We start from the raw sequence: 12,369 nt of genomic DNA, 5'->3' as shown, positions 1-12,369 counted from the left end.
CTCACAGCCTTCTCATGAGGGCAACAGGACACAACATTCCAGGGTTGGTACACTGACTGCTGGTGACTGTAATCATTCTTAGAAAGAGGTAAGCTACTTGTCTACTTCCTTTCTTCATTTCTTCCTTCTTTTCCTAGTCCTCTGCACCAAGGATTTGAAGAGACCTAAAACATATAATCCTTTTTCATGGAATGGGCCCAAAGTTATCTCATTGTTTCTTTTTGTTTTCTTCTTGGAACACTGGAGCCAGAAAAATATGCAGTCCCAATCTCAGAACAACAGGTTCCTGCAGGTAGGCAAACCAGCAGTGACAAAGAGTATATTTTCCTCATGAATTGCATCAGGTAAGGTGTTCACAGGGCCTTTCTCAATCTCCATCAACTGTGTCACTACAGGTTGTAACCATGTCTCTCATCTATGTCACCACAGATTATGAACAGCCCCTCAAGGCCACCCTTGTGCAAGAGGCCTTAGTTACTGGCCTCACCCCACTTTTAGTAACAGAAAAAAGCTGGACACTATTCCAAAGACACAGGAAATCTGAAGCTGCACAGTGAAGACCAGGTCAGGGGGAGAAAGGTCTTGCATGTGCCAGACTCAGGCCTGGCAGCAGAGGCAAGGATGCAGAGACAGCCCTGTATCTGCCTGCAGGGATCTCTGAAGACCTACCTGTGGCACAGCCAGATGGCTGCCTGGGTCACTGGGCCAGCTTGCATTTGCAGTGAGCAGGCACTCAGAGAGGGTTGATGAAGTATCTCCCTGCTACCCTGACTGAGCTCTTCCTCAGAGGAAGGCCCAGGACTCACTGACACTGCACATAGAGTCAGCTGAGGGACTCTGGAGATCACCAAGGAAGGTTGGTTTCTTCAGTGACTCAAAACATTGACTGTGGGAGATGGAGAAAGGAGGAATGAAGAAGATGAGGTGGTCTAGCATGGAGAATGTGTTGGGAGAGCCAAGGATGGCAGAGGGGCCCTGCCTCAGATCCAGGTTTCCTTAAAATCATGATAGTGATTACCTTCTGAGCATCTGTGCATGTGTCCCTTGCGCTAACCCTCCAACTGGGGAGGCAGTCATCTCTCCTCCCCAGGGAAACTGAGTCCCAGATTGTGGGCAAAGAACAAAAGGGGTTGGGTGTGCCATGAGGAGCTAGCACTTCATTGGGGTTGAGGGGCTATAAGAAAGGACATCTCAGAGTAGAGAACAGTTCTCTCAGATCCTAAGTATTCCAGCCTCCTTCCCACTTCTCTTCAATCCACCTATGGAGGGGGCCAAGAGGAGACCTGCCCTCAAGACCTAGGTCTTCATCTAGGTTTTTCTCATGGAGCCTTGAGCAAGTCACTGGAGCTCTTGGTAGTTTCCAGATTTGTTTCTATTTCTGTAAAATGGGATAACTCCAGCCTATTTTCAGGACAGAGGAGTTCAGAGGGGCTTGGCTACCCACCCATCAGACATGGCCTGGCCTAGAACTTCATACTCACTGCAGAGTTGAAGATGCCTGCAGGGGCCTGGCAGCAACTCTGGAAGCTGCCTCTATCTGGTTCAACCTCTCTGCAGTGTAGTGGTGGTGGAGGTGAAAACTCCCTGGGGTTGGTCACTGGTGTCTGTTACTATGCATCACACAGAGATCTTTGGAAAATTCCTACAGGAAGGCATTCTATACCACATTGATGGCTTTCAAGAGCCAATGGGATCAGCATCAAGCAACTTGGGAAACAAGAACCATGGTTAATAACCCTCACAAAGACATGCATCAGATTCTTCACTGTAGAGCAGGGAGTGGGAGTGGGGGACCACCACACCTACAGTTGTGTGTACTGAAGACACACAGCAGGCAACTGAACAATCCATGAGTTAGACATAAAACAAAGACTTGCTTTTCCTTATGGCATGGAAAAGAAAAACAAATTACCAACAAGACAATCAGGTATACTTCAGTCTGTACCCACAGCAAGCGTGTACCCAAGGAACACACAGCTGCTGGTTTCCATTCAGGAGACACCCACTACCAACAATGGGGTCTGGTGAATACCCTCTCTCAGTGTTTGCAGGCACCTCTTAGAAACCCAAGGGAAATTGTCACAGTGTCCTGTGCCACTCTAATGGCATAAAATACTACTGAGGAATGATATCCCAGCAGTGCCCAAGACCACCTCAGCATGGCTTGCCCCAGTATGCCATTCCAGGTATAGAGAAGCTGCCTGTCTTCTCTAGGGTCACTTGCATTCAGAAATGCTCCATTCTCAATGGCCCCACAGAGTCAAACTGCAGCCAGTTCATGGTTATGTCTCGCCCATGATTGGTGAAGCACCACCTCAGGTCCTGCACTGCATGAACTGCTTTGATGCTCATTTCTAGGTCATGATAAATGATTTTGTAGCTAAATCAAGAGAGGATTGTAATCTTATATTACAAAACCTTGACCTGCATCTCATTTCTCAATGGTTCTACCAGATAAACAACAGTAATAGACTTCTGCCATTGCCCTGATCAGTCTGGACCACTGCCTTAATTCAGGCATTGTAGGACCAAAGACCAGGAAAGAACATAGAATAGCACAGTTCCTGTGTCACTTGGAGCCACTGAGAGGTCAATGGGCAATCTGGCAGCAAGAACCTAATAAAGTCATCAGCATAAACCTGTCCTGAAGCAGGGCACATCTGGCCTGGGAAATGCTGGATTCATCCATCCATGGTGGCTGATGACCACCTCAGGCTATCCAGGGCCTGAATAGACTTAATGACTTTGGGTGCTACTCTCAGATAAAGTAGTACACGTGGCAGTAGGGTGATGGTTGACGTCCTTGACACCTGATGGAGTAAAACTGTTCACCATACGAGCTCATGGGTTGGTTCATTCTTCCTTGAAATATGCTCATCTTTTCTTTCTTCTCTCTGGTTCTGGCCCACCTGGCTCTTCCTCTGCTTTAGAGGCTTAAAAGGGGACTGAAATTTGTCTCCAGTTTTGGGGGTTTTGAAGGTATCATCTATGGTTCAGGTGTGAGAAAGCCAGTTCTGGCTTCTGAAAGTTGAAACTACCATAGCCAACCAACAGTAGCTCCAGCTTCTGGATAACTGAAGGAAATTTCTAGTTTGTCACCAAAACCTAACTCACGTGTGAGAGCTCTCATCTCACCAGCAGTTATCCAGGGATTTCTGACCCTGGTTCTGTCTTCTGGAGAGTAAAGAGAAACACCCACAACCCACTAACAGCAATTTCCAGTAGCTCTACTGCTGTGATTCCAGGATCTGGGAAATTGAGAGAATTCCTGTAGCTGAACCACTGGTTCAGGAGTATTTAGTTGGAGCCCACATGCTGTAACATGTCTTTTTGGTCTTTTCCTTGTATTTGGGGTGTGCCATCCAGGCTCTTTACTCCAATAGGCTCATCCATTTCTTCTTATAACCTTTCCTTCTGACCCTAAATATGTAAGTTGATATTTTGTTTGTTTGGCATATTTAATTCAGCATTTCTTTTAAACAGTTTCTGAATAACTCTTAGGATATAATCATAGGGGTAATTTTGGAAGGTGTTAGAACCTCTTTCCCCTCTTTCCCCCCAATCCCTGCTATGTTTACTAAGGTAATGCAGGGTCACTTGATAGATTCATTCTCTCAAACCATCCTAGAAAGGTGTAATACTTACAAGGTAACTCATAAATTCATTTGAAACAAGAAAATATAATTTGTAAAGGTGCCTCTAAAAATAAGCCACTATAAAAACCACTGTTTAATGTCCAGCGGGGGAACTTGACTGATTTCTTTCAAGCCTAACACCCTGAATAGATTCCTCTGGGGCCCAGCATCTGGTATGATAGGCTGCTCTTGTCCTTAATCAGAGCCCATAGAATGAATGTTACCACTCTCTTTATATGGACACTTGTTCCAGGTATTCAACCCCTCCCCAGCACCACTCATTATGGGACAACAAATTTACAGTGGTCTTAGATACAGGGAACACTGACAGCAATTCAAAAGAGTCCCTTTTAGGGTATGTATTGTATAATTAGAAAAAATTCAAACTAGATGATCTAAAGAAAAATATTTTTTTGGCCACACTGCTTGCCCTCTATATGTGCTTGATGGTCAACAGGGATGACTTCCTTATTTCAACACCATTCACAACTAGATCTCTACTGCAGAAAAAAAGAAAATGGACATAAGGCCTTTATGTGCAGATCTTTATGGCCCTCAGTCAGAATACATAAAAGACTACAAAAATATTCCAGTCAGACTCCTATGGCCACACTGGTAAAGGGAAGACTGATTGTCCCTACTTGAGAAGACCTGGACCCTCTAGTAGTATCTGAAAATTAATTCCTCCATGAAGTGACATGGTCTAAATGCCCACAGGTGTCCAGGAACCCAGATTGTTATCACACTGGAGAAGTCATATGTTATGTGTGGCATGGCAGGTGATTGACATGCCTACTTTAAAGAATTCCTTATAAAGAATTTTAAAATAATCCTCCACTTGCAATTACAGGAAGCACCTACAGGTTTTGGTGATTTTCTCTCTTCTGAGTCTCCCACTTGTATTAAAATTAAAGTTGTTTTCAAAATTGTTAGCACACATTCTTGCCTGGGTTGCTCACCAACCAAGGCTGTATTTATCCTTGTTGAATGTTGAAGTGATGCAATGACTACTGTTTTCTGTATTTCAGGTATGATGATGACTCTTACTGTATTCTCTGACAGTGAAGCAATTGAAAATGACTGGTTTCTTGATTTCCATGGGAAATCTATAATCAACTATTAAAAATACATTAAATGTAAGTAAGATAAATATTTGTAAAACTACTTATCATAGAGTTTAAAATCTCAAAACTATATAAGGGGTAAAACAACTGAGTCATTTGTAAGTTTAAATATGTTTTCAAAATTTCCTTGAATATATTCAACTAGAATGGTAAGGCATTTTCCTGCATGCATTATGTTTTTCCTACTATTACAAAGGAATATAAAAAAATATTTTACACAGAAGAGCCCAGATCAAAATAGTAGTGAACACATGGCACCTAATGAACACAAGTTCCAGGTCACTGTGTGGGTGCTAAGGCTGAGTCTCCCAGGGACAACACCACTCCCAGCTCAGCCTGCAGTTCTTTCCTGCATGGGCCCAGCCAGAGGTTACAGTCCACTTTATAGAAGAGCTCCACCAGTTGCAGCCCAGGTGGTAGGCAAAGCAAGTGAGCAGCATGGAAGTGGTCACAGTCAATGTGTCCCCACACCACCTTGTCCAGGACTGACCTGGACCCTTAAGTGTGGTTCCAGGTGGCACATCTTCTGGCAGTGTCTCAGTGCTCAGGCTGCAGCAGGCCATCACATGTGGAAGAACTTGGGTGGGCTCTCTCCCTAGCAGAACTTGGCTATTGGGTCCTGGTAGGGGTTCTCATGCTGCACATTCTGGGAAGAGGTCCTGCACTTAGCCAAGCACAATTGGAAGTGATATTCCACTGCCATGAACAGGTTCTGAAATGCCACAACTGCCCTTTTGAGGAAGCACTACAGGAAGAGTTGCTTATTGGGCCGAAGGCAGCAGGACACACAGTACTCATAGGTGCTGCAGGCAGCTATCGCAGCAATACTGCTTTATGCTGGAGTTGGTTGACATCACAGTAGCCATGGTCAGTAGAATCTTCCTTTCACAGACAAACCCTAGGTCATCCATGATAAGGTGCTTCCCTTGAAAGGAGTTCTGGCACTGAATGCTTGGCTGGCTGCTATTGCCCATGTTAAATTGTACTTTTTATGGAATGGATTGGTTGTGGTCCTGAGCCTGGAGATTTATATCTCTCACTGTCCTCTCTTCCTGCTTCAAGGTCCTTCTAAGGATTCAGACCAGCCAGAGCCTGAAGATCAGAACCAGCATGGACCTCTTCTGCAGGAGCCAATGCCACACTATGGCAGCCAGGTTCACCAGCTTGATTGAGATGGGGGTGGTACAGTCAGAGAGTGGAGCAAAATCAGAGCCTGAGACCCAGTAGCATGCCCCCTTCATGCGCAGCAGCCACACCACTTGCTACAACGCTGGCCTTGCAGTGCTCAGCTAAGCTTGTAAGTTAAAATATTGAAACATTCATTGCTAATTATAAATTCAAGTATTCTTGGTTTCTTACAGTCTATAAAAGACAATATATTTGGGTCCCTTAAATGTGTTTTTATAAATTGTTGTGTGTAAAAATTAGTAAAAAAAAATATATGTGAAAAAGTTAAAAGGATAATCTCCTTCCTGGGTGTTCATTCAAATATAAGATTACTAGGAATTAAAATCTTATTCACATGTAATTGTATACCCTAAAAAATAACCCCTGAAGATCCTTGACTGACCTTCACAGTAGAAACGCACCATCTGCTCAGCCTTGAATGCCCAAAAGAAAAGTATACCCAAAGACAAACATGCCATCATATGGGTAAATAAAAAGTCATATGCAAAAGACTGAGTTTAACTTTAGGGGTCTAAACCCCAAAAGTGGGGTCATCCCGAGACTAGTAACTCATTTTTCCAAACAGCTAGATCCTATGAGTCAGGGGTTACCAAGCTGTTTATAAAAAATGGCCATGACTCCTTTGGTAGTTAACAAGTCCTCCCAATTAATCTCGGGACAGCATGTGGAGGTCCAGGTCCTCTCTCCATGTCTAGACAGTTTTAGAAGCCAAAAATCATCACTGGTTCATAATCATCACTGTTAGATACTCCTGATATCAAATATTTGCAGGGATATCAAACTTTAAATCTAGCTACTCTATTCCTGAACAGAGCCCCATCTAAAAGAGCAATGTGTGTACATAATGGAACAAACTTTATAGCCAGCTAAAACTAAAAGATGTGTCTATAGATAACCCTGTGGCTAAATTATTCACAGGTGGAAGCAGTTTTATAAAAAAGATGCCATAAAAACAAGGAATGCAACAGTTACCGTGATAATATCATAGAAGCAAATGTTCTCCACACCCACACTTCTGTCCCAAAACAAAATTCATCATTTTTATACAGACATTATAGTTAAAACAAGAAAAAAACATCCACAGAGGTTCCACATATGAGCCCCTCTAAAATACCAATGTGTGGATATTATTGAACAAACTTTATAGCCAGCTAAAACTAAAGAATGTGCCTGTAGATAACCCTGTGACTAAATGATTCACAGGTGGAAGCAGTTTTATAAAAAATGTGCCATAAAAGCAGGGAATGCAACAGTTAATGTTATAATATCATAGAAGCAAATGTTCTCCCCACACACACTTGTGTCCCAAAGCAAACTCATCATTCTTATTCAGACCTTACAGTTAAAACAACAAAGAAAATCCATACAGATTCCTCATATGGTTTTCTATTACTTCCTGCTGCTATTCAGAAGGAAAGATATTAAGAATTAAATGTACCCTCTGGGTCTTCTATCACCAAATTGCTCTTTGCTTTCCAGCATCTTGCAGGGTTTTAACTTCTATCAAATGAACAAATGTGTGGGGTTCTTCCCGATATATAGACAGGGCTTTAGATGGTATATTAAATTCGGAGTGCAATTATAACCAAAACAATTTGGAGGGGACTGGTTTCTCTTTTGACATGTTGTCCCTGCACAAATGATAATCTATTAGAAAAATAAGAACCTCAGGACACACTGACATAAGCATGCTAGAGAATGAATTCCCATAGGAGTCATAGAAGCAGTCATACCTCTTGTTCCCTGGATTAGGATTTTTAGTAAGATTTTCCATCACTGTGACCAAAAGAACTGACAAGAACCATTTTAGAGGAGGATCATCAGGTTTACTTGATGCTGATGGTTTTAGAGGTCTCAGTTCATAGACTGCCTACTACATTAACTCAGGGCCCAAGGAGAGGCAGAATATCAGGGTGAAAGGATGTGATGGAGGAAGGCAGCTCAGACCATGACAACTAGGAAGCAGAAAGAGCTACACTTGTCAAGGCACACCCTCAGTGAACCACCTCTTCCAGCCATACCCTACCTGCCTACAGTTAGTCCAGTTCATCCCTAGCAAGGGAATAAATGCTTTATTACCTTATAACCAAATCATGTCACCTGTAAATTTTCTTGAATGGTCTCACATATGAATTTTTGAGGAATACCAATATCTAAACCATCATAACAAACAGCTTTACCTACCTTGAAGTAACACTAATACTGTGAAAATAGAAGGACATTTGATTTCTTATGATCTGAGCAGGGAGGAGTTTGTGCACACTTAAACTCTACCAGTTGCCCTGGAGTAAACTCCTCAAGACAAGTAGTGGTTAATATTAGCCAAGTATGTCCGTTGTCCTATTTATTAGGACAACTAGAGGTGTCTTATACATTAAATTGAGCAACTAATTGACCACTTTTGGTTAATTTTGAGGTAAATATTATATTTCTACAGTGTTATTCTTTTGATAAAGGTAATTGGTTAGTGATGAGATCATTTGAAATATTTAAAAATTTATTGTGAACACGACAAACTACTGCAAACTGCAAAAGTCACTTTTACTAAATGTTCAATGGAAAGCAGTATGTACATAACAGGTATGTAATATAAGAAATGCATTCATGAAAGTATTCTCTTGAAGTAGTTTGTCATTTTATATGTAGAAATGTGCTATATTTCAAATTATTGATGTTTGAAAATAACTGCCCTTTAAATAGGATAACAGGACTATGTATATTGCTTAGAAATGTGGAGTGTGACACACTGCTGCCTGACAACATCTAATGTGTTGCCCCTTGTGTTGGATTGTGGCAGAAGCACTAGAGAAAGCTCTAAAAATGAACTTTAGCATGGTAAGGTAGTTCTCCAAATGCTTTAAGTGGTAAAGAATCCACTGTTCACTTGTTCTGACTTGTTTACATCCCATCCAGATGTACATTTGGGAAAGATTTTGTTCATCAGAGACAAAAGAGACCACACATGTATTATCTGAAATGACAATAATGATGAAAATAAAAAGGCATATGATTAGATTTGATGCAAATATTGAAACTCTCTTTGTAAAATGGTAAGATTATAAATACTTACTTGGTGCAAAAAACTATCACAGAGTGGAACAACCTGCCAACATCTCAGCATGAATAAAAGGAGTGGAACCAACATGCCTCAACTAGAAGTAGTGGGTACTTGTAATAATCTCAATGGTGCTATGGATAAACATGATTGGTTGGTTTCCAAAGGGTATTAACCTTGGTTAACTCATATAACTGGCATGGGTATTGTAAATGCAGATTGTTCACAAACTTGGGAACAAAAACAAATATCTAATAAATTGGTGGGATTTCAAAAGAGACATCTATTTAGCCTACCTAGAACAATGCAATGAGAAACGATTGTGAAGAAGAAAGTGTAATACTCCTGAACCTACTGCTTTACAAATGATATCGGATTTGACATGAGAAGTCCTACTGTTGTCAAACATCAAGAAAGATGAAGGTGTCACAAGGAGCCATTTCATGTAAAACACACAACATTTGGCTTCCTTGTATGTCTCCTTAACCCATTAGCTCTCAAGTTTTTCCCTTACTAATGGAAAAGATACAATCTCTCATTGGAAATGAGATCGTAAGAGACCAGAATGGGGAACAACATTTCAGATAAACTTTAAAGTTTTATTTTATAAGGTTACTATAATTTTTTTTTACTCTTCTACCTTAACAATGCATGGAATATGCCATTTTGTACCCTTCCATTTTTCCACAGATCAACCATAAATAGGTGTTGATCAACTGGACTTAGGATGGCCCAGGAGATATCACAACAGCCTTTCACATGAAGGAAACTCCTTTAAAGCATTACCATGAAAATGCCAGCTCTTCCAACGAGCCACTCAGTGGAAGCCTGGCTCATTCTGTTTCTCTCAATCAGTGCTGTTCCCTTTCTCCTTAATGTAAAGTCCCCCCACCCAAGTCCATTAAAGACTTGCTTATATGTTCATGCTCTTCTGAGTCAACCGGCTTGGCCTGAATGAGGTAAAATTTCTGGTGAATCACAAATTCTCATTTTCACTCTCACCACAACAAAGACCCCTAAGCCAGCCAGGTCCTTTCTACTTACCCTGAGGTCACAGTTGAAAAATACCCTTTGTGGCTAGCTGACGTGTCTCCCTATTTTTATTACCAACAAGAACAGACAGGTCAGTGAAACAGAGCTTCTCTGGGTATCCAAGGCCAAGTACTAAGCAAAAAATTACCCATGAGTCAAGCAGGGAAGTGGACCAGCAAAGTAAAGAGCTGAGGATGCCCTGGAGGGCTTCTCACACAGACCAAGGGGCTGGAGACAGCTTCTCAGACTAGGTGACATATAAGTAAAGCTTTCTGTTTGGAGGTCATCACATGCTGAATTATTACTTCTAAATCACTGCAATAAACAATATTTCCCCCTTTTTGTGCACCTACCATGGACCAGGCCTCATGCTGTGTCTCATACTTCCAAATATTACCACCCACTACCTAGTACTATTAACAGCATTTCCACAGATGAAGCATGAGTGGCGCAGAATAATTAGAGTCTGCCAGGATCCTGCAGGCACAGTGACTGGGCTGGATTTGAAGGCAACACAAATGGCTCCAGGTAGAAGAGTCTCAATGGCAGAGCTCATACTCTCAGCTTTATCAGGAGAGACATAAGCTTTGAATACTTGTTTGCACCATGAAAGGAGAAACTAGCTCATCTTAATAATAATAAAAGGATAATTGAGAAAGTGTTAATGGTTAATCTGTGTTGAAAATCTTCCTTTGACTGATGTGAAAGGGTCCAAGGCAGTGGATACTGGAGCACACACAGGAAACGGGTCATAAAAGGGATATAGCATATTCTCCTTGTCCTCTGTCTTCAAACTCTCAGACAACCTCTTGTCAATAATGACTTTTCTAACAGTCTCTACCCAGCTGATCATCTGGGATTTTCTATTTAGGGCCAGCTGGAAGCTCCTAGAGAACAGATGGACTTGCACCTGCTTTTGCATAAAAGGACACAGTGCTCTTGGTGGCATGGACTGTGCCACACCTGAGTCTCTCTTACCCTGTGCTGAGTCAGCCAGGTGAGGAGGAGCACTCTGGGGAGTCTGACAAGAAGGCAAAGTAGCAGTGGTGACATCTTAAGAAGGGACAAACACACACAGTCCCAGAAGAAGGGTAAGGGACAAGAGGGGGCCAACAGGATCAAAGAGATACCCCTGAGACCAGAGTTCTGGACAGAATGAGATGACCCCCTCATTTGGGAACCAGAATCCAGCTGAACATCTACAGACCTCTAAAGATAATTGAACTGGCAGCCTTTTCCAAACCCTGGGTGATTTCCAGTCTGCTTACTAACGTGTAGGACAGCTCTGGGACCCTGTCAGCAGTTATTTCATTCACAGACCCATGCCAGCCCAGGTGTGGCCCAGCAGGCACTCCTCAGCATGGCTGTCAGTTCAGCAGTTCATCAGAACACAGGGGCTGAGCCTGAGCTCTGACTCTGTCCTTCAGCAGCCTTCTTTTGAAAGCCAAAGTCAGCATATTTTCAACCCATTGAAGGTGACATCATGTGTTCACTTCTATCAATGTACATGCACACACATTAATACATAAAATATTAAGGATATCTATTGAGAATGTGACTTCATAGGAAGCTGAGAGACTGAGTACTGTCCCCCAGTTGACATTGCTTAAAACTGACAAAGGACCAATATCTGGAATCTTCCAATAAGTCCTGTGCATCTACAGGAGAAACACAGGATTCACTGGAGGCTTGGCAAAGAACATTAACTTACAATTTTATATTTAGGTAGTTCTTTGTCCCTAGAGACTGGCAAACTCTGTAGAGTGGGAAATGCCTAGTGTGGGGCACAGATGAACAGGTAGGCCTTAATGTAAGCATTGGTGGAAAACAGGAGGCAGTCTCTCTACCATCAACCAGGTGACAGATGAGTAAGCCCACTTGGGGCCTATGACCACATAGCTATTTTGCTGCTGACTTCTATCCCCACAGAGATACTATTTTGTGTTCCAGGGAAGGCAAGGGACTGTGCTCTGGGTAAAGTACATTTTACTTTGTGGCCCAGCACTACAATGGCACAAGGATGTACAGGCCTGGGTGAACACATTGCAAGCTGAACAGAATCAGGATGGCATGGGATTCAGCATCATGTAGATTAAACAGGGATGCCATTTACAAGGACAGATGTCAATAAAATCCAAAATATTAAAGGGAAGAGGGGAGTAGCTATGAAGGGGAAAAACAGTATGGGAATGAGGGACTTGTCTCTGACAAGTTCTCTCTTCCAGATTTCGGAGGCCAGACGATTGTCTCTCTTTCGGGGAATGGCTCCCATTCATACCAGACCATGAAGGGTATTTCCCTTCAGGGGGATTGGTAGGCAGGCGAAACTTTTCCA

General features: G+C 42.3%; 1 pseudogene across 1 annotated transcript; it reads right to left on the bottom strand.

Annotated features, from left to right (window-relative positions):
- Positions 1 to 4,842: 4,842 nt before the first annotated feature.
- On the bottom strand, positions 4,843 to 7,721 carry LOC306643102 (SREBP regulating gene protein-like; annotated as a pseudogene). Its single transcript has 2 exons — positions 7,681 to 7,721; positions 4,843 to 5,827 (listed from the first exon to the last, which is right to left on the bottom strand). The product of its transcript is annotated as an SREBP regulating gene protein-like (transcript).
- Positions 7,722 to 12,369: the final 4,648 nt, after the last annotated feature.

The sequence above is a fragment of the Sciurus vulgaris genome, assembly GCF_902686455.1.
Source record: "Sciurus vulgaris genome assembly, chromosome: 13".
Taxonomy (NCBI): domain Eukaryota; kingdom Metazoa; phylum Chordata; class Mammalia; order Rodentia; family Sciuridae; genus Sciurus; species Sciurus vulgaris.
Note: the sequence above shows the minus strand (reverse complement) of the source record. Positions and strands in the feature narration are given on the sequence as shown.